We start from the raw sequence: 27,096 nt of genomic DNA on the forward strand, positions 1-27,096 counted from the left end.
ATCTTCTCACCTACCTTTCAGACTCCAGGTCATCCTCCTTTTGGGACTTTGGCGAATGCTTTGCCATTGCACTTGACATATGAAAGGCTTTCAATCGAGTCTGGCAGAAATCTTTAATTTCCAAACTGCCCTCTTACAGTTTTTATCCTTCTATCTGTGCCTTCATCTACAGCTTCCTTTCTGGTCGTTCTACCGCCGCTGTTGTAGACGGCCATCGTTCTTCTCCTAGATCTATCAACATTGTTGCTCCTCAGGGCTGTTCCTCAGGGCTCTGTCCTATCATCAACTCTCTTTTTTTTATTTATCAACGACCTTCTAAGCTGTACATCTAACCCTCTCCACTCATACGCTGATGACTCCACCCTTCACTTTTCCATTCGGTTCCCACAACGTCCATCACAGCAATTACTTCAACAAACACGAGATGAGGTTATGGCACACCTAATGTCTGACTTGGCTCGTATCTCTGACTGGGGTAAAAATAATCTGGTTGTTTTTAATGCATCAAAGACTCAGTTCTTACACCTATCAAACTGACAAAATCTACTACAAGCGTACCCACTAATGTTTAATAATATTCAGCTTAATCCTGCATTATCCTTGAAAATGCTTGGGGTTTCAATCACTCGGGACTTATCTTGGAAAGATCATATTACATCTCTTGTAAAATCTGCTTCCAAGAGATTAGGAGTGCTAAGCCAACTCCATTCCTTCTTTACCCCTACACAACTGTTGATTCTATACACAGGTTTTTTCCGCCCCTGTGTGGAGTACAACTCTCATGTGTGGGAAGGCTCCCCACAGACAGCTCTTCTCAATAAGAAGGAGTCAAAGGCTTTTTGCCTCATTAACTCTCCTCCTCTTACTGGCTCACTTCAGCCTCCGTCTCTCTGAAGCACTATTGCATCGTTATCTCTTTTCTATCGCTACTTCAATGGTCACTGCTCCTCTGAACTGTCTGCTTGCATTCCTCCACCTCTACGACAGGAGTGTAGCACCCGTCTAGCAGCAAACTCTAATCCCTTTTCTGTTCAACTCTCTAATGCAAGAGTTAACCGTTATTCCCAATTCTTCATTTAAGCAAGAGGTCAACTCTGGAACTATCTCCCTCTTTCTGTATTTCCTGCTAGATATGATCTCCAGTCCTTCAAAAACAGTGTCCTGCCATCTCGAAATGATCGAATCTTGAATTTGGCTCTCTCTTGTATTTTGTTTTTCTCTTGGAACAGTTATTGCGGGCTCATGGCCTTTGGTTCCTTGTTCCTAGCATTAAAAAAAAAAAAAAAAAAAAAAAAAAAAAACACTCCTATATCTCCTGAGGCCTTCAGCATTTCAGCCATCAACCCAGACACACCTGCTGCCTTCCCCACCTGCATCCTGCTTATTGCCTTGTTCTAAGTAGCAGCATCAATCAAAGGCCAAAGGCTAAACACTGGATCTGCTGACTCCAAAGCTTCCCTGTTCCAGTCAAACTACTCATTCAGCAACCAGTTACAATGCTCTCTCCAGGCATCATTAGTATCTTCACTGTTCACCACTACCTTTCTTTCATCATTCTTCACACACGGTTCACCTATGATATCCCTGTTTTCCCTCTTCATCTGATTTGCCACATTAACCCGCAGCATGCTGGCTATTTTTAGCCCTATGGGTCGCCCTAGTGCCGGCAATTTTTCGACCTTTTTTTGGGGGGGCTAAAATGATAGATTTTGATGTGGAAACAACGAATTTCGCATTTAAAATGCTCACCAAGGCTTGGAAATGAGTTTCATTGAGTCCTGCATACTCATGTACAGGTATAGCCGCTCTCTCACGCTCACCACATATGTGAGAGAAAGCCGTTTTCTGTGTAAGGTATACTCAGGTATTTATGCTGGGAAGGTGTAGCAATGTTCAGTACATTTTTCTAATTGCTTATTACTTCAGCATCTATCACAATTTGCGTGTCTTTCTCACTGTAAATGCATTATCTTACACTTACTTGAAGACAGGTACAACCTGACTTCATTATGTACAGTTCTGGCACTTACAAGAAGGTATTTACAACTTGACCACTATATAGTCCTTACACTTACAAGAAAATATTTACAACTTACATTTACGTGAAAATATTTACAAAATGACTTCACTTGTACAGCACTGGGTGAGGCACACAGGCAGAGTGAGGCACAGCGAGCGTGAGGAGGGAAGCGAGTGAGTGTATGACCTTGAAAGCCTGGGGATGGTAGAGGAACAGTTACCATACATGTCTGCCAATTTTTACCTGCGAATCTTGAAAAATGCGGTCACAGTTAATATTTTTATATTAAATCATTTTAAAAACAGAACTAGCACTGGCCGCAGAATTATGTTAGACCGTCATAAAACAGCACTGGCACACGGAAGGTTAAATATCGTATTCGTCTTTTCAACACTAGGTTATCCCATAAAAGTCTAGGACTCAGATTTTGCCCTGTATACTTCTTTTCTAGCCCTACACAAGGCAGACAAGTACTGTATTCTTCTTTGTTACCAACCCTTTTCCATTCCCGACAAAGCTTTCTTTTCTCCTTATATGCAGTTTCTACATCATCATCCAACCACCATGTTACTTTATGCCTTGGGGGTGCCCCTTGCCCATACACACACAGAATCAGTAAATCTCAGGAGATTGTTCTGGAGAGCTCTGTACCAGGGTTGGCATTAAATCAAACTGCTTTAATCATTTGATTAAAAATAACTGATTTTTTTGCCAAAAAAATTTATTCTTTTTATTGTTTTATTTTTTTATCTAAAAGTTAACAGAAATAAAATCTGATGGTTTATACAAGTTGTGTATAACTTTGTGTTGGCATTAATTTCTTCAGATACTTAAGCATTAAGTTACCATATTTTGGAGAATAGTCTATCTATCTATCTATAGCCCGACATCCAAATCCTGCAAAGGGTGGCCGCAGACAAAACGCCTCTAAGTCGCTCTGTCATCCACCATTTGACTACCCTCCCCCCAGCTCACTCCCCTCTCCCTCACATACCTCTCAACTCCATCCCTCCACCTCATCCTCGGTCTTCCCCTCCCTCCACCTCACCTACATACACCCTCTTAGTCAGTCTTTCATTCTCCATTCTCTCCACATGTCCAAACCACCTCAGTGTATTTCTCCTAATCTTCTCAACCACATCCGCATCCACCCCACAACATTCTTTCACTTCTTCATTTGTCAACCTGTCACTCCATGTCACTCCACATGCTCCTTTCAAGTAGCTCATTTCCACTGCTCTCACTCTTGACTTGTTCCCCTCTTGCAAGGTTCATGCCTCGCTTCCATACGTCAGGGTAGGGATCACAATACTATCATGCAGTGACTTCTTAACTTCCATACTCACCTCTCTATTTCTCATCACTGCTTTCAGTGAACCAACAACCTTCCTTCCCTGCTGTACCCTCTCACGCACTTCATCCCCCATCATTCCATCCTTACTCATCACACTACCCAAGTACTTGAATGCACTCGCATTCTCCATATCCTCGCCATCCAACCTCACCGTGCTTTCTGTGACTTCATTCCTCTCAAACACCTTACCTTTACTCTTGTTACCATTAACTTTCAGATTCCTCTTCCTACACACTGTCCCAAATTCATTCACCAAACCTTGTAAGTCCCATTCATCTTCACTCAACAATACTGTATCATCAGCAAACAGCAACACCGGAATCTTCCAAATCTCACCCTCATTCATTAGAGCCAGCCCCACATTCACTGCCCTACCTTGTACCTCCTTTACAACCCCATCCATGTATATATTTAACAGCCATGGAGACATCACACAACCTTGTTTCAGTCCCACACTGAGATCAAAGAATTCACTCAGCTCACCATCCACAGGCACCGTAGCCCTAGCTCCTTCATACATACTCTTCACGGCACTCAACAATTTCCCCTCCACTCCATATATTCTCAATACCTTCCACATACCTTGTCTATCTATTCTGTCATAAGTTTTCTCCAAGCCCATGAAGGCAGCATACACTTTCTTTCCCTTCTCTAAATACTTCTCCACTAAACATCTTAGAACAAATATCTGATCTACACACCCTTTTCCCTTCCTAAATCCCCCTTGTTCTTCTCCAACTAGCTCCTCTGTTACATGCTACATTGTATGACAAAAAAAATATTTTTACATTTGTGTAACTAAGTATTGAAATTATTTGTACATCTGAAATAATGAGCCATAAATAAAAAAACAAAGCCATAAGACTAGGTAAGCTATGCTTGGTCACTTTAGGCCATGTCACAATAATATCAGCTTAAGCTTTTACTGTGTGGTAATATAATCAGCTTTGGAATATGCAGTCTTGATTACCACTGGCAACTCAGCCTTAACCAGAAGTGTACAGACAGGACTTGAACAGGTATGTATCTGGATTCTGGGCAGTGGCTTTCAGCCTGAACATCAGTGGATAGATAGGACATGAGGTTAACAGTATTCAGTATACTGCTTTCGAAGCACTAGCTATGTAATAAACAGAAAAATCAAATAAACTGAATAAAAAAAATCATTTATTTATTTATTTACTTATTTTTTAATGAAAAAAATCACCAACCCTGCTCTGTACTTTACATTAACACTTCTGCCAACAACTCCTTGCTCAGCCACCACTCTACTCATCTCGCTATAGAAGGCATCCCTTACTGCTTGTTTTTTCAACTTCCATATTTTCCTCCTAGGTGCACAGATCCTCTTAATCATCGCCCACTCCTTAAGTAGGAGTGGGTGATGATTAACCCCTTAAGTCCTAATCGCATCAATTGATGTGATTTGAGTTTTATGCCAAAATGCCTAACCGCATCAACTGAACACAGCCTGTAAAAAACTGCGAAGCGCTTGCTCCACCCTGATTATGACGTACATGGCTTCAGGCCAATGAGAACTTGCCCCAGATGTTGCGTGAGGGGGGATCGGACCAACCCGCACAGTGGGGGGCACCCCCCTCTCGGCCGCCTCCATGCCACCCTCTACTCCACTCCCTCACATCCTCCTTGTCCCCCATCACCCTCCCACCCCTCCATGCAACTGCTTCTCTCCTCCCACAGCAACCTGCATCCCTTCCCACCCTCTCGGCCGCCTCCATGCCACCCTCTACTCCACTCCCTCACATCCTCCTTGTCCCCCATCACCTTCCCACCCCTCCATGCAACTGCTTCTCTCCTCCCACAGCAACCTGCATCCCTTCCCACCCTCTCTTGCCCTTCCTCCCTCCCTGCTAGCCTCGTTCCCCCCCAAACCCCACCCAGTCTCTCCCTCCCTGTCCCTCACTACCCTTCCAACCCCCAATAGGCCCCCTGAGTGTCAGGCCTGATGAACGTACCTGTTTCATGTTATTTCTACTTCTTCCCAAATTTTTACACCTAACTCTGTTCATTTCTCACTTCGTGCCTACCAGTTTCTGAACTTACGTAGTTGGAGAATGCTGTACGTTGTACTACATATGACGAATCTTATTATTTTTTTTTTTTTCATTCTCCGTACCTGCCCAGATTAGCACCTCTGAGTAGTGTCTGTCTGTATTAGTTTTATGAAGACTATAAGGCCTTGTAGGGCCGCTCCCTGCACCTGTTTCATTTTCCCACACATGCAAACACACCTGTTTTCATGGCTGGTGTGATAAATTCCAATGAAATAGAGAGTTTCCACAAGAGAATTTGGTTGTTGCTGAAACTGTATTGATAAGTGTGATGAGGTGTAATGATAATATGATAACTGTGATGGTGTGATAAATGTGTAACGAGAAGTTGGGAAAGTAAAAAGAGAAATTGGAAACAAATTATTGTTTTTTTTCCTTTTCTTATGCATGCATTTATAGCATTATTCAACTTTATTTTGATGTCCTTGATGGTTATAAATATTTATATCCGTCTGTGTTAGTTTTGGATTGACTCTGGGGCCTTGCAGGGCTACTCCCCACACTGTTTTATCTCCCCACACCTACATACCCACCTGTTTTTATGGCTGGTATGAAAAATCCCATTGAAATGGAGGGTTTCCACAAGAGAATTTGGTTGTTGCCAAAATTTTCCTCCCCAAGTACCATCAAGGCCTTGTAGGCCTACTCCCCACACCTACATACACACCTGTTTTCATGGTAGATGTTACAGAACACACTGAAGTGCTTTCATTTCATGCAAAAAGCTGGTTATTTCCAACCCCCAGACCAATGGGCCTACTCTCCACAGCCCACAGTCGAGTAATTTCCCCACACCTACATACACCTGTTTTCATGGTTGGTGTGACAAAACAATTTGAAATTATCTGTTTCAATAAGAAAAATAGGTAGCTATCAAAATTTTCATGTTTTCAATTGTTTTCGAGGGGTAACAATCATGAACTTTTATTTAACAGTGACAAGCAATTGTGCAGTAAATATTAGGCCTAGGGGGTACGGACTGCATTGTCAGGTGTGTAAATTCTTCCTCTTTAGCCAGAACACAGTCAATTTGCTCTTGGTGAAAGTCGTCAAAACACCCCCAAACTGAGGTTGTGGGAGGTACCCTGCCTGAAAAAATTGTGGTCTTAAGGGGTTAAGGAGTAGACTGTAGCACCAGTCAAGCAGGGCAGTACTCCTGAGGTGGATGGAATGCTGATGACGGGGAGAGTTGGAGCTCCCGTTTCATCAGCCCTCAGGACTAGTTCCTGACCATCCCCCTTTGCTGAACTTTTTCAGTGTCTCAGTAACAGAGAGTAGGCCAGCATGCTCTCCAATACAAGTTTCTCTAACTATCTACACTAAACTACATGCACAGTACACACTACACTTCCTTTTCAAAAAAAAAAAAAAAAAAAAAAAAAAAAAAAAAAAAGGCTACTCAATACTAAGCCTCAGAGTCCCCAGCAGGGGGGACCATAAATGCCCCCACCTTCTCCCCCTCTCCCGGTGACAACTTGAGCTGCCTGGAACCACTGACTGACTCATTTATTCTTCATTTCTGCAACATTCGCAGCCTATCCTCTAACTTTCGTTCTGTTGAGCACCACCTCTCCCCCTCTAAACCTCACCTTCTCTTTCTAACTTAGACTCAGCTGTCTGAGGCAACTGACAGCAAACCTTTTTCTGTATCCTCCTACTTTCTCTATACTCATTTCAAAGCCAAAGTTGGCTCTTGCGTATATATACGCAATGACTTAACTTGCTCTCGTGTTCCTGAACTCAATTCTTCTGAATTCTCTACACTCTGGCTTCCCCTAACTCTACTGACTATCAGAAATTCTTCGACTACTGTATCTTACGTCTACAATGGAACACATTCTATCCATTTCTCCTTTCTCTGAAATCCCCATTTTAGGAGATTTCAATGTTCACCACCACCTTTGGCTCTCCTCTCCTTTCACTGATCCACCTGGTGAACAAGCCTACACCTTTTCTATCCTTAATGACCTAGAGCAGATTGTACAGCAACCTACCCGTATCCCTCACCGCCTGGGAAAGAGTTCCAACATACTTGACCTCTTCCTTACAACAAATCCGTATGCTTACACTGTCAATCTTTTCTCTCCGTTGGGCTCCTCCGATCACAACCTTATCACCCTAACCTATCCTATCGCTCCGGTACGGCCTGTGGACCCTCCAAAGATACGTCGTCTGTGGCACTTTGGAGCTGCGGATTGGGAGGCTCTCAGGCAGTCTATCTATCTATTACCAGATGCCTAAATCCCTTATACAGGGTGGCCACAAACAAATCACCTCCATGTCACCCTGTGCCCCCCTATTTCACTGCCCTGCTCCCAATTCACATCCCTCTCACTCATATACCTCTCCACTCCATCCTTCCATCTCCCCCTCCACCTCACTCACATACACTCTCCTCATCAGTTTCTCACTCTCCATCCTCTCCACATGGCCAAACCACCTCAGTGTGTTTCTCCTAATGCTTCCTATTACATCCACATCCACACCACAACGTTCCTTCACATCCTCATTTGTCAGTCTGTCTCTCCATGTAACTACACAGGCTCCTCTCAAATAACTCATTTCCACTACTCTCACTCTTCACTTGTGTCCCTCCAACAACGTCCAAGCTTCACTTCTATACGCCAGAGTTGGTATCACAATACTGTCATGTAGTAAGTTTTCACTTCCATGTTCACTTCCCAATTTCTAATCACTGCCTTCAAGGAAATGGCAACCTTTCTTCCTTGTTGTACCATCTGAAGCACTTTGCCCTTCAAACTTCCATCCTTACTCATCACACTACCCAAGTACTTAAACATACTCACATTTTCCATTTCCTCATCATCCAACCTCACTGTACATTCACTAACTTCTCTTCTCTTGAAGACCATAACTTTACTCTTCCCTACATTCACCTATAAATTCCATTTCTTACACACTCTCCCAAACTCATCCACCAAGCCTTGAAGCTCCACTTCGTCTTCACTTAACAACACAATATCATCTGAAATCAACAGTGCTGGGAGTTTCCAAACACTGCGCTCTCTCATTAGGGCCACTGCAACATCCACTGCCCTACCTTGTATCTCTTTTATAACATCATTCATAAACAGACTGAACAACCATGGAGACATAACACATCCCTGTTTCAACCCAACCTACAAAAAGAAAAACTCATACAGTTCACTATCCACACATACTGCAGCCTTAGCACCCTCATACATTCTCCTCACAGCATTCAACAACTTCCCATCTCCTCCATATACTCTTAAGACTTTCCACAGTCCCTGTCTAACCACCCTGTAAAATGCTTTCTCCAAATCCATGAAGGCTGCACACAACTTCTTTCCTTTCTCTAGACACTTTTCCACTAAAGATCTAAGAATGAATATCTGATCTACACAACCACTTCCCTTTCTCAAGCCTCCCTGTTCTTCTCCAACTAATTCCTCTGTTATTTCCCTAACTCTTTCAATAAGTATCCTATTGTATACATTTCCTTTTACACTAAGAAGACAAATGGCCCTATGATTATCACACACTTCTTTTTCCCCTTTCCCTTTGTACAAGGGAATAATTATACCTGACTTCCATGCCAATCTGCCCATCTTCCACACCATTCTTCTACTATCTCCCTCCCATGCTTCAGCATTTCACCACACACTCCATCAATTCCTGGGGCTTTCCCCATTTTGACTTTCTTCAATGCTTCCACAACTTCCATGCTACTGAATTCAGGCAGTACTACTTTGATTTTCCCTGGAATGATTATTGCTTCCATGGCCAGGAGCCATCTGAGTGTGCCTTGCACATTACAGAGGTTACTCTCTCAGGCATGGAAGCATACATTCATTTCTCATATCCTTTGTCTAACGCAAGAAAGCCTTGGTTTAATCACACTTGTTTTAATGCTGCCCGCAGCAAGAAAAGGGCTTTTATTATAAAAGGTACCAAAGCAAACCCACCTGAATCACATCTTTTTTACTTTTCTGCCCGGAATCGTGCTAAGTCTGTTCTTCGCTCTGCTAAAAATAACTTCATCCATACTAAATGCTCTCAACTCTCCAACTCGGATTCTTCCCGCTCCCTCTGGCACCTTGCCAAAAACCTTTCTAACAACTTTACCTCATCATCCTTCCCTCCTCTTTTCTACTCTGATGGTTCTGTAGCTATTTCTTCTACTGATAATGCAGATCTCTTCGCTCAAACTTTCTCCTCCACTTCCACCTTACATGATTCCGGTGCTGTTCCTCCATCACTTCCCCCATCTGACTTCCTCATGGCTGACATAAAAATTTCTTCAGCTGATGTATTTTCTGCCATCACAGGCCTCGATACTAATAAGGCATATGGGCCTGATAAAGTCCCTCCAGTTGTTCTCTAGAATTGTCCTTCTGTGCTTACACCCTGCCTAGGCAAACTCTTTCGTCTTTGTCTATTAACTTGTACCTTTCCTTCTTGCTGGAAGTTTGCTCTCATTCAGCCTGTCCCGAAGAAGGGTGACCACTCCCAACCCTTTAACTATCGTCCAATTGCTTTAAAGTCCTGTGTCTCAAAAGTTTTTGAGTCAATTCTTAATAAAAGTATTTTAAAGCATCTTTCCTATCACAACCTTTCTGATCGTCAATATGGGTTCCATCAAGGATGCTCCAATGGCGATCTTCTCACCTACCTTTCAGACTCCTGGTCATCCTCCTTTCGGGACTTTGGTGAAAGCTTTGCCATTGTACTTGACATCTCAAAGGCTTTCAATCGAGTCTGGTAGAAATCTTTAAAATCCCTCTTACGGTTCCTATCCTTCTATCTGTTCCTTCATCTATAGCTCCTTTCTGGTTGTTCAATAGTCGCTGTTGTAGACGGCCAACGTTCTTCTCTTAGATCTATCAACAGTGGTGTTCCTCAGGGCTCTGTCCTATCATCAACTCTCTTCTTTTTATTCATCAATGACCTTCTAAGTTGTACGTCTAACCCTATCCACTCGTACGCTAAAGACTCGACCCTTCACTTTTCCATTCGGTTCCCGCAACGTCCATCTCAGCAGTTACTTCAGCAAACAAGGGATGAGACTATGGCACACCTAATGTCTGACATGGCTCATATCTCCGACTGGGGTAAAAATAATCTGGTTGTTTTTAATGCATCAAAGACTCAGTTCTTACATCTATCAACCTGACAAAATCTTCCACTGTGTACCCACTAATGTTTGATAATATTCAGCTTAATCCTGCATCATCCTTGAACATGCTTGGGGTTCCATTCACTCAGGACTTATCTTGGAAAGATCATATTACATCTCTTGTAAAATCTGCTTCCAAGAGAGTAGGTGTGCTAAGCCGACTCCGTTCATTTTTGACCCCTGCACAATTAGTGACTCTATACACGAGTTTTATTCGCCCCTGTGTGGAGTACGACTCGCATGTGTGGGGAGGTTCCCCACATACAGCTCTTCTCAATAGGAAGGGGTCAAAGGCTTTTTGTCTCATTAACTCTCCCCTTCTTACTGGCTCCTTTCAACCTCTGTCTCTGTGCTGCACTGATGCATCTTTATCTCTTTTCTATTGTTACTTCAATGGTCACTGTTCCTCTGAACTGTCTGCTTGCATTCCTCCACCTCTACAACGGGAACATAGCATCCGTCTACCAGCAAACTCTCATCCCTTTTCTGTCCAACTCTCCAATGCAAAAGTTAACTGTTACTCCCAGTCCTTCATTTAAACAAGAGGTCAGCTCTGGAACTGTCTCCCTCTGTCTGTATTTCCTGCTTCCTATGATCTCCAGTCTTTCAAACGCAGTGTGTCCAGGCATCTCGAAATGATTGGATCTTGAATTTGGCTCTCTCTTGTATTTTGTTTTTCACTTGGAAGGAAGAGTAATATTGCGGGCTCGTGGCCTTTGGTTCTTTCTTCCTAACAGAAAAAAAAAAAAGAAAGAAAGAAAAAAAAAAAGGATATGTCATTTATCAATAATGTATGTTGCTGCACACACGACACACCCTTTGCACCCTCACCAACCTCCTATAGGCTCTCCTGACTACAAAATAGTCTATCTGGCCACTACTTCCTGCAGACTTATATGTAATCAACCTACTTTCTCTTTTCCTAAAATACATGTTGAACACAGTCTCATTCATGGTCTCCCTAAACTCAAGTATCCTTTCCCATTCTTCAATCCTCATACCACGTGTGAATCCCCTGTGTACCCCTTCATATCCTTGAGCTGCTTCACCTACATGACCTCCTCCCAAATCTACAAACTCATCATCTCCCATATCACTTACGACACAAATTAAGGCATCCCAGAATCTATCTTTTTCTGCATCATCCATGCCAACCTTAGAAGCATATGCCAATATAAATGAAAAGGTGAGCCTACTTGCATTGTAGCTGCTGCAGAAAGACGTACAAGCTCTCACTCACCAGTTTTTACACGATTTAATGAATTTGAGTGATTATTCCATGTGCAAATAGTGCATCTGTGTTTATAAGTGTCTTGGAAGTATTATTCCAGTGAAAGGTGTGAAAGTCCAGTGTATGCTAGAGTTTTTTGCTGTGTTTTAAGTGTGAAAAGCTCTGTCTGGTCGTGTGTTTGTTTATCTACGTTTGGCTAGGGCCCATAGCCATGACCAGCAGCTGTGGCAGTTGCCTCAGGGCACCCTGACAGGACAGCTACAGGGACACTGCCTTGGCAATGTAACTGCCTCGCCATGATACAGCCACTGATAGGGGTGCCTCCTAGGGCACTACTCCCGGGATTGGACTCCTCTCAACTGTATTGGGCAGAAGCGGAAGCCTGGGAACTGCAATGTCCTGTACCCTCTAGCATCGATTCAAGCCTCATCCCATCCAGGTCCCAAAAACTTCACTGGCGGAGCCTGCGTCATGCTTCTCCTCAGATCCACCATTAGCCTAACTAGTGAGGGCTAAGTTTTCTGGCTGCATGCCCTTGCTGGTGTCAACCCCTATGATGTAGTGGGGTATGTTATATGATATGTAAAGAGCATGAAGAGTAGTGGATGACATAGTTAGAGGAAAGGGTTTGGAAGAGTATGCTGGTCTACTCTCCAAGCTAGCATGCTAGTGTCACACTGAAAAGGTCAGCAAAGTTTTTTTTTTCTTTCTTTCTTTCTTTTTTCTTACGCCATGTCCCCTTTATTCGATAAGGGCTATGGCATTGTCCCTGGCTAAAGGACTTTGGCTTTGGAGCATGTAGCACTTTATAACCAGATGCCCTTCCTGATGTCTACCAATGACCCTTGGGTGGACCCGAACCTCTGATCCTTCACTCAGAGTGCTCTAACCCACTGGCTCATGGCTGCTACATGGTCAGGATATTCTGGTGACCAATGAAACTGGAGCTCCTGATCCCCTTATCACCAGCATTCCCATCGTCTTTGGGAGTAGCACCCTCATTAAGTGGTGCTACAGTTACATTATTACGTGTACAGTAAGTCCTCTTATTTTGATGTATTTTACTTTGACACCTCGTTTTTTGTGCAAGAAAAAAGTTTCCAAGTTGTCTCACAATTCGCGAATTTCCCTACATTTCGATGCTACCAGCCGGCAGCTGACGATGCATACCGATGCTCATTTCTTGGCGGCCAACTTGCAACCACCCTGCCCTCTGCCGATACAGCAGCAGTACTACAGACCCACACACCATTGCTTGTTTTTGTGCTGTGCTCGCCTTGTGGCTTGTGGCTTCCTGACCCACACCTGGACACCGCGCTTCGACGTTTGCAATGGAGCACGCAAGTGAAGTACAGTGCTGAGCAATGAGGTGAGGGGGATGTTGCAGGGCCATCGAAGCGGCCTAAGGAGAGGTGGGCATACAGGGTTGGCCAGAAACATCAGCGATATTCAGCAGCCGACAAGGGAAGGATTTTGAAGCTCCTTCAGGAGGGGCTGACAGCTGCTGAAATATGTTGCCTGACAGGAGCTCCTGAAAGCACTATAAGGACCCTCAGGAAGAACATGGAGACTCTCAAAAAGCAGATGAATGCACATTAAATATTTAAATTTCATTGTTTCATGATCCATTTGATGATAACCATTCCCAGATATTAAAAATTTTCTAAATTCTTCACCACATTAATCCCAATTACACAATCGATTTTGTTCTCCACATTTACATTAATAATACAGCATACAGTACTGTACTGTAATGGAAATCGTTAACGTTGGTTACTGTACTTATAAAGTTACTGTACATTATACCCTTAAGGGTGTACTGTTTGTGCTGCCTCAAAAAAAATTAAACATCAAATTATTTATTCTGTGTACAGTTGATTTTCGGGTGCTGTTATGCATGTGTGTTTGGTTACTGTACTTATAAAGTTACTTTACATTATACCCTTAAGGGGGTAGGGGGATTTCACGAATACTCCCCCAGTATCCCTGCTTGTAGTACGAGGCGACTAAAAGGGTTGGTGGTGGGTTAGTGCCCCACCCCGTAAAAATAACTAACTAAAAAAGCGAATAAAGCGCCTCGGACCCGGACGGACCATACATTGACGACTAAGGAACGGACGAAGGACATTCTTAGGGTGGGAACGTGGAATGTGAGAGGAGTGAATGATGAAGTGAAAGAGAGAGAGATTGTTCAGGTGCTTGAGGATGCAAAAGTGGATATATGTGGATTGACTGAAACTAAATGGCAAGGTGAAAGGGTGAGAGAATGGGAATATGGTGTAGGAATATGTGCGGGAGTCAGTGAGAATGAGAGGGCAAGAGAGGGAGTATGTCTGATGATAAGCAAGAAGTGGAAGGAGAATATAAGAAAGTATGGAACAGTGGGTGCAAGGATTGTATGGGTGAGGATGAAAGTAGGTATACAAGCATGGGCGATTGTATGTGTGTATGCTCCAACAGAGGATCGAGTGGCAAGAGTGAAAGATGAGTTTTGGGCGAGAGTAGAAGCATGTATGGACAAGTTTGAGAGGAGCGAGATAGTGCTGTTGATTGGAGACATGAATGGCAAAGTCGGGAATGTACGAGTGGATGGAGTGGTTGGTCAGTGGGGTGTGCCAGCTGAAGTAGATGGGAATGGTTGTGCTTTGGTGGACATCTGTGCATCTCAGGGGTTGGCAACAGCCAACACCTACTTTCGTCATAAGATGATCCACCGGTATACATGGGGAGTAATGAGGAGGATGGATGGCGAACTTGTTGAATGAAAGGCAATGATAGACTACGTGTGTGTGGATGAGCGAATGAGAAGACAAGTGTTGGATGCAAGAGTGTGGAGAGGGTGGGGGAATGGAGTCTCGGACCATCACTTAGTGATGGCCAAGGTAAAGATGCAAAGAAAGTGTTTGAGGAGGCGAAGGGGAAGACAGGAGGAAGCAGCTCCTGTGAGAAGAATGGAGAAATTGCAAGATAGTGAGAAAATGACAGAGTATAAGAGCATAGTGGAAGAAAGATTGGGAAGGTATGAGCTAGAGCAAATGGAAGGGGTGGAAGACGTATGTAAGATATTCACGGAAGAGATAGGCGCAGCGTGTGAGGTGGTTTGTGGAGTGAGGAGGAGATGCAAGGGTGTGCAGGAGACAGCATGGTGGAATGATGAGGTGAAACGAGCTGTGGAACAAAAGAAGAAGGCATATGGTGAATGGTTGGCGAGTAGAGGTAGGGGAGAAGATGAAAGAGAGAAGAGAGAGGTATATGTGAGCAGGAGTAGGGAGGTTAAGAGACCGGTGAAGGAGAGTAAGAAGAAGGTGGATGAAGAGTTTGGGAGGAATCTGAGTGTGAAATGGAGGGAGAGTAAGAAATTGTTTTGGAAGGAGGTAAAGAAAGTAATGCAGTGTGAAAGGGGAAATAATAGGGGAGTGAAAGATTGGAATAATAGATTGTTGGTGGAGAAGAGAGAGAAATTGAGGAGATGGAAGGAGCACTTTGAGGATTTGTTGAATGTAGAGAGTGAGAGCAGTGTGAGTATAAGTGGTTGGGGAATGGCTGGGAGAAGAAGAGATGAGAGGAGGGAGGAAGAGAGCAGTAGGGCGGAAGTAGTGGAAGCGATGAAGAAGATTAAGCTGGGAAAGGCCCCAGGAATTGATGGAGTGTGTGGTGAAATGCTTAGGTATGGGGGTGAGATTGTTGTGGAGTGGATATGGAAGTTGTGTAGATTGGCTTGGGAAGAGGGAAGGGTTCCAGAGGACTGGAAATCAGGTATAATTGTTCCTCTGTACAAAGGTAAAGGGGAGAGAGAAGTATGTGGTAACCATAGGGGTATTTGCCTTCTTAGTGTGACTGGTAAAATATATGGTAGAATACTCATTGATAGGGTTAGGCATATGACAGAGGAGCTAGTTGGAGAAGAACAAGGGGGATTTAGGAAGGGAAAAGGGTGTGTAGATCAGATAATTGTTCTAAGATGTTTAGTGGAGAAGTATCTAGAGAAGGGAAGGAAAGTGTATGCTGCCTTCATGGACTTGGAGAAAGCTTATGACAGAATAGATAGGCAAGGTATGTGGAAGGTATTAAGAATATATGGAGTGGAGGGGAAATTGTTGAGTGCTGTGAAGAGTATGTACGAGGGAGCTAGGGCTACGGTGTGAGTGGATGGTGAGCTAAGTGAGTTCTTTGATCTCAATGTGGGACTGAAACAGGGGTGTGTGATGTCTCCATGGCTGTTTAATATATATATGGATGGGGTTGTAAAGGAGGTGCAAGGTAGGGCAGTGGATGTGGGGCTGGCCCTAATAAATGAGGGTGAGATTTGGAAGATTCCGGTGTTGCTGTTTGCTGATGATACAGTATTGTTGAGTGAAGATGAATAGGAGTTGCAAGGTTTGGTGAATGAATTTGGGACAGTGTGTAGGAGGAGGAAGCTGAAAGTTAATGTAAACAAAAGTAAAGTTATGGTGTTTGAGAGGAATGAAGTCACAGAGTGTGCAGTGAGGTTGGATGGTGAGGATATGGAGAATGTGAGTGCATTCAAGTACTTGGGTAGTGTGATGAGTAAGGATGGAACTTTGGGGGATGAAGTACGTGAAAGGGTACACAGGGAAGGAAGGTTGTTGGTACACTGAAAGCAGTGATGAGAAATAGGGAAGTGAGTATGGAAGTTAAGAAGTCACTGCATGATGGTATTGTGATCCCTACCCTGACGTATGGAAGCGAAGCGTGGACCTTGCAAGAGGGGAACAAGTCAAGAGTGAGAGCAGTGGAAATGAGTTACTTGAGAGGAGCATGTGGAGTGACGTGGAGGGACAGGCTGACGAATGAAGAAGTGAAGGAACGTTGTGGGGTAGATGTGGATGTGGTTGAGAAGATTAGGAGAAATACACTGAGGTGGTTTGGACATGTGGAGAGAATAGAGAATGAAAGACTGACTAAGAGGGTGTATGTAGGTGAGGTGGAGGGAGGGAGAGGGAGGGGTAGACCGAGGATGAGGTGGAGGGATGGAGTTGAGAGGTATATGAGGGAGGGGGGGGTGAGTTGGGGGGAGGGTAGTCAAATGGTGGGTGACAAGAGTGACTTGGAGGCGTTTTGTCTGCGGCCACCCTTTGCGGGATTAGGGGGTCGGGCTATAGATAGATAGATAGATAGACATTACCCTTAAGGGTGTACTGTTTGAGTGTTGCCTTATAAAAAAAAATTAAACATCAAATTATTTCTTCTGTGTACAGTTGATTTTTGGGTACCATTATGGATGTGTGTTTATGCCAATAATTGTCCAAAGGTTACGATCTGGACCAAGTTCTTCCTGTCCAACAAGACAGTGATTGTGGGGTCATCTATGGTAAGACGTGCCATGGCCATGACAAAAGGATACCTTGTCCACTGGCTCGACAGCCAGAACCGGGCGGGTGTGGGCATTTCAACCAGAGCCATCAAGGATGAGGCACTAAGGATATACGCAGCAGTTGCATGAATAATATAAACCTGCCACTCACGTTCAGGGCTTCGTCAGGGTGGCTCTTCAGGTTTAAGAAAAGGTGCAAGGTGAGGTGCGTGGCTTATCATGGTGAGACGGGCTCTACTGACGTAGATGCGGCTGCTAGCTTTCCAGAGGAGGCATGCAAGATTGTTGAGGAGGGTGGGTATTCATGGCACCAGGTCTATAATTGCGATGAAACCAGCACCTTCTAGAAGCAGTCAGCAAGATACATGTACCTGATGAAGGGACAGAGGCAGGCAGTCGGCACAAAGATGAATAAAGAGTGGCTGAGCATCTTACTTGCAACACTTCTGGCTCACACAAGATGAAGCCACTAATTATCCACAAATTCCATAACCCTCAGCCCTAGAGACACTGCGTAACACGAAAAACTCAATGTTTACTGGGAAGTCACACCGCGAGGGTACATGGTCAAGAGTCTGTCACACAAGTGGTTCGACTGGTATTTCATTCCCAACACACAGAAGCACTGCAGGAAAATGAATCTGGCATTTAAGGTTGTTCTTTTTATGGATAATTCAAGAGCACATGCCAAATATCTTGTCGACTGTCACCCTGACGTCCATGTTGTATTCTTACCACCCAACACAACTTCCAAACTCCAACCCTTAGACCAAGAGATCACCGCCAACCTTAACCCCTTAACCGCGGGAGTGTGCCGTGCACGTCCTGCGGGGATAATCGCGCTCCAACTGACATTTAAAAAATATTTGCCAAAAATCAGTTATTAGTCCTAGAAAATTATAATTAAATAAGCATAGGGCACATACCTTCAGCTTTCTCCTGGGATGTTTGTTGAGCCTTCGTCGACTACCATAGGACTTGTGGAGACTTCTGAAGTTGGGTAACGAAGTCTCCACTTTACACTTCCTGATACCCCATAATATGGTTACCACTGCCTGATGTTATAACTACAAACGTTATTCTATGAATTTCGTGTAGTTTGGAATCCACATTAAAAAAAAAACAAAAAAACACTCTGAAAGCAATGTATATTATGAGCGCATACGAGCTTTCCACCCGAGCTCGTTCCCCCATGGTATTCTGAGGCAGAGCTGTCATTTATTATTTATAAACACGCTCACACTTTATATTCCTAGTCCTTTATTACACTTATTTATACAGTATATACAATATTTATCCATAAGTTTCTTTCAGTACTAGTAGTTTATTTTCACTCCGGGCATTCACTTTCTCATTCAGTAAACTAGCGTACAGAGTGAAGCTTTCACTTTCATTTTCTTTACTCGAAGTATTTATACACGCTAGAGCGGAGTTTTCATTTTCTTTACTCCAAGTATTTATACTCGTATTCTTATACAGTATTACTAATTATTTACATTTCTATTTACATTTTCTATTTTATTTACATTATTTACATTTCTATTTTATTTACACTATAATATGCACTGTCACTTGCAGTAACTTATATAACTATTTTCCACTGTTCAATTATATTTACATTCATTTCTTTCACTTGCTATTTACACATTATTTACACATTACTTACATTTCCACTTGCACTGTTTTAGAGCCACCAGAAAGATCATAGTCACTGTCCATCATTATCATTGATAAATTAGCCAGTTCACGTTCCACAGCAGAGTCATTTAGCCCTTTACCCCTTTCCACACAAGGTTTAGTAGGGGTAGAGGTCACAGAGCCCTTTGCAGGGGGCTCAGAAGCTGCAGAATTGGACAGGCGCGAATCCGACATGGTTTCACCTCGAAAGAAGACAGTAAACTGAATGATGTGGCGTATTATGGGCAGGGAAGGGTTGACAATGTCAACGTGGTGACAGCTGCTAATTTATATGCTATGAAATGATTGGCAGGAAATCTAGACAATACATAATAAATTAGGTAGTTCCAGGTGAATGTAAATATCACTTAGGCATCTCCCTTCCTTTCTTATATATATTTTTATTACGAGAATACGTCATTCGGCATATTTCAAGGGGAAATAAACAGGGAAAATTAATGAACGAGTGCACGTGGGGTGTTGCCAGGTGATGATTAGCCCACTCCAAATGTATGGCAGTATCAATTACCTTTTCTCTTACTTTTATATATTATTTTGTATAAGAATAGGGCATAGGGCACACTTCAATGGATAAAATGAGTGGAAAAATCCATCCAGGATTTGCGCAGCGTGGCTGGGCAGGCGGGAGGAAAGGGTAATGGAAGGGAGGTAAGGAGGGGAGTCAAGGACAGAGGACAAATGGCTAAACTGTCAACAGTGGATGGGAGTACAGATGACATTAGCAGAACTGAGTATAGCTGGACACTGGTAGCACTGATAGATGATGCAAGCCACCATCTGAAAGCCTGGGCGAATTCAAAATAACCCAGAATCGCAAAAGTGACACCCAGCGGTATGATCCCTTGCTCCCGAGCGTCACGCAAGTGACGCCCCACGGTTAAAGGGTTAAGAACATGTTCTACTCTAAGGTGCATGACAGACTCAAGAAAAAGACAAGTGACAACACAATTCTGCACCAGATTCAGGAACAATAGGAAAATTCTGACGGCGGCGACGACCCACACCGCACACCTGCAGCCGCTCCAGAGTCTCGGGACCTTCCCAGCAGTCCACAGGCTACACCAGCAGCAATGTCTCCCAGGTCAGAACAGTCACAAACTAGTCCAGAGAAGTCCAGACCGGGCCCATCCTCAAGGCCAGACCAGTCTCCTAGTGCACCCACACCTATGCCACCACCTGCCAATTCTTGACCTGCCAAGACAACAAGTCAGTTCTGGAAGGAATTCAGCATAAAAAATGCAGTGGATACCATGGTCAAAAGCTGGAACAAAATTACCCCAACACTATAGCACATGGGTGGAAGAAACTTTTCCTTCACCTGAATGTGGAAGGTGAGCTGCAGAGGGAGGAAGACACTCTGGCGGCTGCTGTGGAAGCTATCAGAAACACAAGCCAAGATGCAGCAGAGGTGGACGAAACGGCTGTAAGACAACACTTGACACACTACGACCTAGACTCAGGTGTGGTAGACATAACAGAAGAAGAGATGAACTCTAGTGAACAGGAGAATGAAAGGCGAGAGCACAATGCAGAGGGAATGATGAGCACTCAGAAATTGTCCCAGACCCTGTCCACCACAACCAACATGGCAACCACCTTCGATGCATACACCAGGACTATGCCTGAGGCTACCAACATCCTATCAACCTTGAGTGATCTGAAGTCACAAGTGATGGCCGTCTACAACAGAAACATACAGGAGCAGAGACATGCCTGGATCACACAATATTTTCATGAAAGACAAAATGTGGCTGCTATTCTGCAAGACTTGGATGTGCATGCAGGGGTGGATGAAGGAGTAGAAGTGGACAGAGAGGAAGTGGAGGTGCTGGAGCCTGAGTTCAATTTCAAGGGCTTCAGCATAGGTGATGGGACTTCCCCAGAGAGGCCCATGTCACCTAGTAACTAGCCCATCTACCCTCAACACACCTTCACCTGCCACTCAAGTCAGTGTTCACTTTATTTCTGGTAAGGATTTTTGGTGTTGCAGCTCTTTATAACAGCTTTAATGTCTTTTCAGGTACATGTTCATTGTGTTCTGCTGTTTTAGCACTAGTAAACACTTCATTAAATTTTGGGTAGGGTCTGTTTGGTGTTATAGTACTTTATGATAGTGTAGGCACATGTCCAACTGGAACACTCCTCTATTTTTCCCATTGATTTTTAATTTCACATTTCGACATGTCTCGTTTCGCACGGTTTTGGCGAAACATCTGCGGTGCGAAAAACAAGGATATACTGTACAGTATTTAGGTTATTAAGTAAGACATTCACATTTAGCATTTAATCAGTTCTACCTGACTGCCCTTCCCTCAATCTCTTCATTAGATTGAGGGTTTACTACATACTGTATCAATGATTTTTAAAATTTTCCTAAAAAATATCAAGGTACAGGTACACCTCGATATACGATACCCCTTGATGCGATACCCAGGCTTAACGATGGGGGTAGAAATACCACGATACCCCACTTAATGATGGTCAAACCCAGGTTTAATGATGGGTTTTTATTTTCTTTTTACCAATTTTGATTATATTTTAGACTAATATTGTGTGTTTAGGTTGATTTATACATTTTTAAACTTAGATAAATGTGGGGTGAATACTGTCATTTTGGGGTACGGTTTACTAAGCTTGATTTTTTCCAGACTTATATTTGACGATTTTCAGATTTTATTTGTTGGTTTTTAGTGAGTTATTTACAGGTGTTAGGCTAGCTTCCTTTACAGCTGTTGGGCCATTTAGATTGACTTTTAAACTTGTTTTGGGGCTCATCTGGGCGGGTTTTGAACTTGGTTTGGGGGGGGGGGGGACCCAAGGCTGAAAAACGCATCCCATTACTTTACATGTTAAATCTACCCCAATATACGAAACCCTGCCTAACGATGGGTTTTTTCCTAACCAATTGCATCGTTAAACTAGGGTAATCTTGTACAGTATAAACCCAAAGAATACTGTACTGAAATACAGTACAGTAGTGTGAACACTTGTCCTTCTGGTGAGTGTCCTCCTAACAAAAACTTAGTACAGTACAGTATATACAAGGTGCTACTCAAAAGTTCCCAAAATTTTAAAGCACTGTAGGGCGTTAACCTCTTGTCATACAGTGTGTGGATGGTAAGTGGTAGTGCATGCACCATTTGTTTGTTAGTATGTCAAGTGGCATTGTGTAGGATGGATGCTAGGTGGCACTGCATGCACCATTTGTTTGTTAGTGTGTTAAGTGGCATTGTGCAGAGTGGATGCATTAGCTGCATGTGTGTGTTTTTTTGTCATTGTGTTTGGGTTAGTTTGCAAATTCTGTGATCTCAAAAATGGAGGATGTGAAAGAACAACGTGTGTGCATCAACTTGTGTGTGAAACTCGGGAAGAACATGGCGGAAACTTATGAGTTAAAACATGCATTTAGTGACTATGCTTTGGAGGTTACACAAACCTATGACTGCTTTAAGTGTTTTAAAAATGGACGAATGTCAACAGATGACAATGCACGTTCTGGTAGCCGTTTCACCAGTTCAACTCCTGATAATGTAGCCAAAGTTTGTGCAACCATCCTGAAGACAGCAGGTCAATCCACAACGTTTGTGACACTGTTAGCCTATCGTATGGAACTTGTCTACTGCTTTTGTCTGGTGAACTTGACACAAGATGAATTGTCACCAAGTCTGTCTGACCGAGGCTCCTGACTGATGACCAAAATCAGCATTACATGGACGTCTGCACGGAGCTCAAGGAAATGGTCAGAAGTGACCCTAGCTTCCTCTCACGTGTCATTACTGGTGATGAAAGCTGGTTTACGGGTATGACTTGAGAACCAAGCAACAATCACTGCAGTGGAAGAGCCCAGCTTTGTCCCAGCCAAAGAAGACACATCAGGTCAAGAGCGATGTGAAGTCAATGCTCATCACTTTCTTTGGCATGGAGGGCAGTTCAAGGAATTCATTCCTCAAGGACAGAAAGTTAATGCAAAGTTTTATTGTGATGTTTTGAGACGGCTCCTGGAGGAAGTGAGGCAAAAAGTCCATACAAGTGGCGCACAAACAAATGGATGTTTCACCATGACAATGCACCTGCGCCACAGCCCATATTGTTCAGCATTTTTGGGGATAAAAAAACATGCCGGATGTCCCTCACCCCTCGTATTCGCCAGATTTGGCCCACTGTGAGTTTTTCCTCTCTCTGAAAATGAAAATCCAGCTGAAAGGACTAAGATCTGACACCATTAAAGAGATCCAGGAGGAATCACAGAAGGTCCTGAACAAGCTGATGCTCAAGGACTTCCAAAATATATTCCGATCGTTGGTGAAGCGCTGGGATCGATGTCTGCATGCCCAAGGAGACTACTCTAATGGGGATAGTAGTGAATTTGACTTGAACCAAGTTTTTTTCCTTCTTTAGTCTAATTTCTGGATCGTTTGGGTGGCACCTCATATTATACATAAGTATATTACAGATCTCCTACTGAACACTTCATATAACCGTCAGCCTCTCCCCCCAATTGTCAAAAGTTTAATGTACTTCCTCCCTGCATGGGGGCAGTGGATGCAGCCACTGATGCCATGTAGCTGAGGATTTCTGAACAGATATCTCCTCTCCATGGCACCCCATGACACTCATAACTTACACTGACGTGAGTCAAATGACATCAACAGCTGATACAGTCCTGGCAAATTCCTAAGCATGGAGGAGGGGTGGATGTTAAGTGGATGCAGAGGAAGAGAATGTGGAAGAGAATTGGAAAAGGATGAAGAAGTGGAAGAGGAGGTGAAAGAGGAAGTGGTGGAAGAAATGGATATAGAGGAGGATGTGGAAAATTGTCTGATGGCAGAAGAGGATGTGGAAGAAAATGGAGATGTGGAAGTGAATCCTTGAGAGGAAAAGGAAGTAGAAGAGGATGCGGAGGAAGAAGAAGAAATGGAATAGGAAGTGGAGAATGAATAAGAGGAGGATTTTTCCTGATTTATTCTTGGCACTATAAGACATTACACAGCTTTAAGGATACAGGTACTTCCCATATTAAAGGGGTTAACCCCTTCAATCAGGTCTCTCTTATGCTATGTAAAACCATCTAGCAGTAGGTTTAATGAAAACACATCTGACTGAATGGAGTAATGGACACTTCCTAACCAAACCACTGTGACAGGTCTCTCCTAAGCTGAATTATAAACATGCAGTGTGGGCAACAATAATTGTACATCATCATCCAAAATGGAAAAACTGAAACAAACTGAACTGAAACACTGATGACTGTCTGTGAGGTGTGTCATCTAAGGAGTCTAAGGAGAAGAAAATCCCCGTCGCATTTCCATTCTGGTGTCCTAAGAACAATATATACAGTAGAGTCACCTTATATCTATGTCAGTTCTTGAAAATGGACAATATATGGTACTGGTCACTAAATACTGTATATAAAAAAACAACACTAACCTAGAAAGTCTACAGAGCTCTGGTGGTTAGCAACAACTATGGCTGGTCTGTCAGGCGTGATGTGTTCCATCCCCTCCACCTGCCAGTGCAGTCCCAGTAGAGGATTCAATAAACGCAAAGGGTATGTTGCAATGCTGCGGAAGGAAGAAACATTCAATTACTTGGGTGGCTGTTGCTGCTGTTGTTACTATGGCCCCATGCTCATCATGATATAAACTTAGTGACTGTAGCCTGCAACTGCCCCTCTCCTGCAGTTCACTGTTCCCCATCCACAGACAAGGTGTGACTCTGAGAACATTTGTACATTATTAACATGTAGCAAACCATTTTGGTTATACTGATGCCACCTCATGATACTGAAACATTATTCAGTCGTAAATATCCTGTATAGCTTTCAATGGTTCTTCACTATATTACCAGTAAGCCATCTCAGTACGATGACTAGGCTGTGGAAACCAGCAGCTGTCTCAACAGTTCTCCCATTCATGGCTTATAAGATTTGCGTAAGTTACAGCAGCTAGATGATGTGTATGGTCTCACTCATGACTATGCAGTTACTGGTGGCAAAGAGAATGCCTACCCTGTGAAAAGCATTATCTGCCTGACCCTCATGCTTAATATTTTCTAATACTTACAAATATATCACTCTGAATATACCCAACTTTACTGCACCTATAAGAAGCCTACATGTGGTAGCGCTGTGCATCCTGGGTAAGAAACTGTGGTATCCACCTGCAAGCCAAACTTCCTCAAATTTTCCTTCCCCTTGCTATGGAGAGGGCCCCGGTTCAACTCTGGTGAGGCACTGATCACCATAAGGGGATGCCAATTTCCTACATAGTTAGTGTATGTGTACTGTACTATACCTGTACTGTATTGTGGTCAACGAGCCTGCTCAGCAAGACAGATCTGGGTTATGCGACATCAGCAACAGCATAAATATCTGTACTCACTTGACACATCTTGCATCTCTCTGAATTAAGCCAAGAGTTAAGGAACTTTTTTTAGGGTAATACCCAAAAATTTACGAGTAAACTGAAACTACCCCCAGATTTTAAAGTAAACACAAACAACCCAATTTGCTCCTGAAACTGTTCCATATGATACTGTATAGCATGCAAAAAAATTCAGATTAAAAAAATGTTTATTGAGATATATAAGAATTATTATGGAGAACAAAAGAGAGAGATCAGAAATCCTAGTGAGTGACGAACACGGCATCTTTAAGAGCAGCAGAGGATGTGTGGATCAAATATTTGCAGTAAGACAGATAGTGAAGAAGGTGTGTGAGAAGGATTATAAGGTGTTTATGGCATTTATGGATCTGGAAAAAGCATAGGACAAAGTAGAAAGAGAATGACTGAGGAAGGTTCTGCATATGTACGGTGTAGATGGTAAACCGCTAGGTGCCGTCAAGAGTTTTAATGATGGTAGTGAGGAATGTGTAAGGGTAAATGGGCATCTAATTGATTGGCTCACAATCAATGTGGGCGTGCAACAAGGTTGTGTAATGTCCTCATGGTTGTTCAATATATAAATGGACGGGGTGATGAGAGAAGTAAAAACGCAAGTAATGGAGAGAGGGATGGCGTTGGTAATGAATGGTGATGGATGGATTATCTCAAAGTTGTTGTATGATGATGATCCAGTGCTACTTGCAAATACTGGACAAGAGCTTGGTAAACTAGTGCTGAGTCTTGTAGATGTCTGTGAGCATTGTGCCTGGAGAGTAAATGTAGAAAAGGGTAAAGTGATGGTTACTGAGAGAGAAGGTGGCTCCCAGTGTGATGTTACGGTAAACGAAGGGAGACTGGAATTGGTGAGAAAGTTCAAATACCTGGGTACAGTGATAGAAAGGAGAGGACAATGTGCAAATGCAGTGGGAAGTAGAGTGACACAAGGAAGGAAGGCGCCTGGTGCTACGAAGGCCTTGTTAAAAAACAAAGGCTTGAATAACTCAGTTGCACGAGGCTTACATGAAGGAGTGTTAGTGCCAACTTAAACGTATGGATGTGGTAGATGGGGGTGCCAATCATCCACCTACTTGGGGAGGCGGTGGCTCAATCGGTAGAGAGTTGGCCTGCAGTCCTGACAGACCCGGGTTCAAATCCCGCTGAGGCAGGGAACAGTTTAAGGATTTGAATTTCATAAAATCAGACTTTACTGATCTACCAGAAGGCCCGCCGACATGTCGTAAAAATACCCCCGCTAATACCAATACACCAGTCCTGTATGAGACAGCCCTAGCATGTATTCAATATGGACGGTGGGTGTTAGCGCCGAAGTGGTGACATGTAGAGGTGTGCGGTACGTAGGAGGACTACAGGGCCTTGAAAGCAGGCTGTGAAGCCTATGCCCAGAGTCGGTCACATAAAAAAAAAAAAAAAAACTTAGTGTAGTGGTACTCTGTTTTTAGGGTAGCTCTACAATAAGTGGCAAGCTAAATGATTTCCTGTAAACAAGGAAAGCATTTACAATACTGGGTGATAACCTTATAACCAACCAACACGTGTTACCTACATGGCAACAAGTGGGTTGGCAGAGGGTTAGTGCCCCTCCTTGGAAAACAACATACTAAAAGTATGAACAAGAAGCCTCGGACCAGGACTGATCAAAATGTGACGACTAAGGAAAGAACAAATGACGTGGTACAGATTGCGACGTGGAAGGTAAGGAATGCAAATGATGAGGTGAGAGAGAGAAAGATTGTCCAGGAGCATGTGGGTGTGAAAGTAGATGTATGTGGGTTAAATGAAACTAAATGGAGAGGAGAGAGTGTGAGAGAATGGCAGTATGGATAG

At 43.3% G+C, this 27,096-nt stretch overlaps 1 pseudogene; it reads right to left on the reverse strand.

Annotated features, from left to right (window-relative positions):
• Window positions 1-27,096, reverse strand: part of LOC145415042 (1-acyl-sn-glycerol-3-phosphate acyltransferase alpha-like) — a 183,885-nt pseudogene that overhangs the window by 90,649 nt on the left and 66,140 nt on the right.

The sequence above is a fragment of the Coenobita brevimanus genome, chromosome 101, assembly GCF_032717465.1.
Source record: "Coenobita brevimanus isolate Jiangsu-jjx chromosome 101, ASM3271746v2, whole genome shotgun sequence".
NCBI lineage: Eukaryota > Metazoa > Arthropoda > Malacostraca > Decapoda > Coenobitidae > Coenobita > Coenobita brevimanus.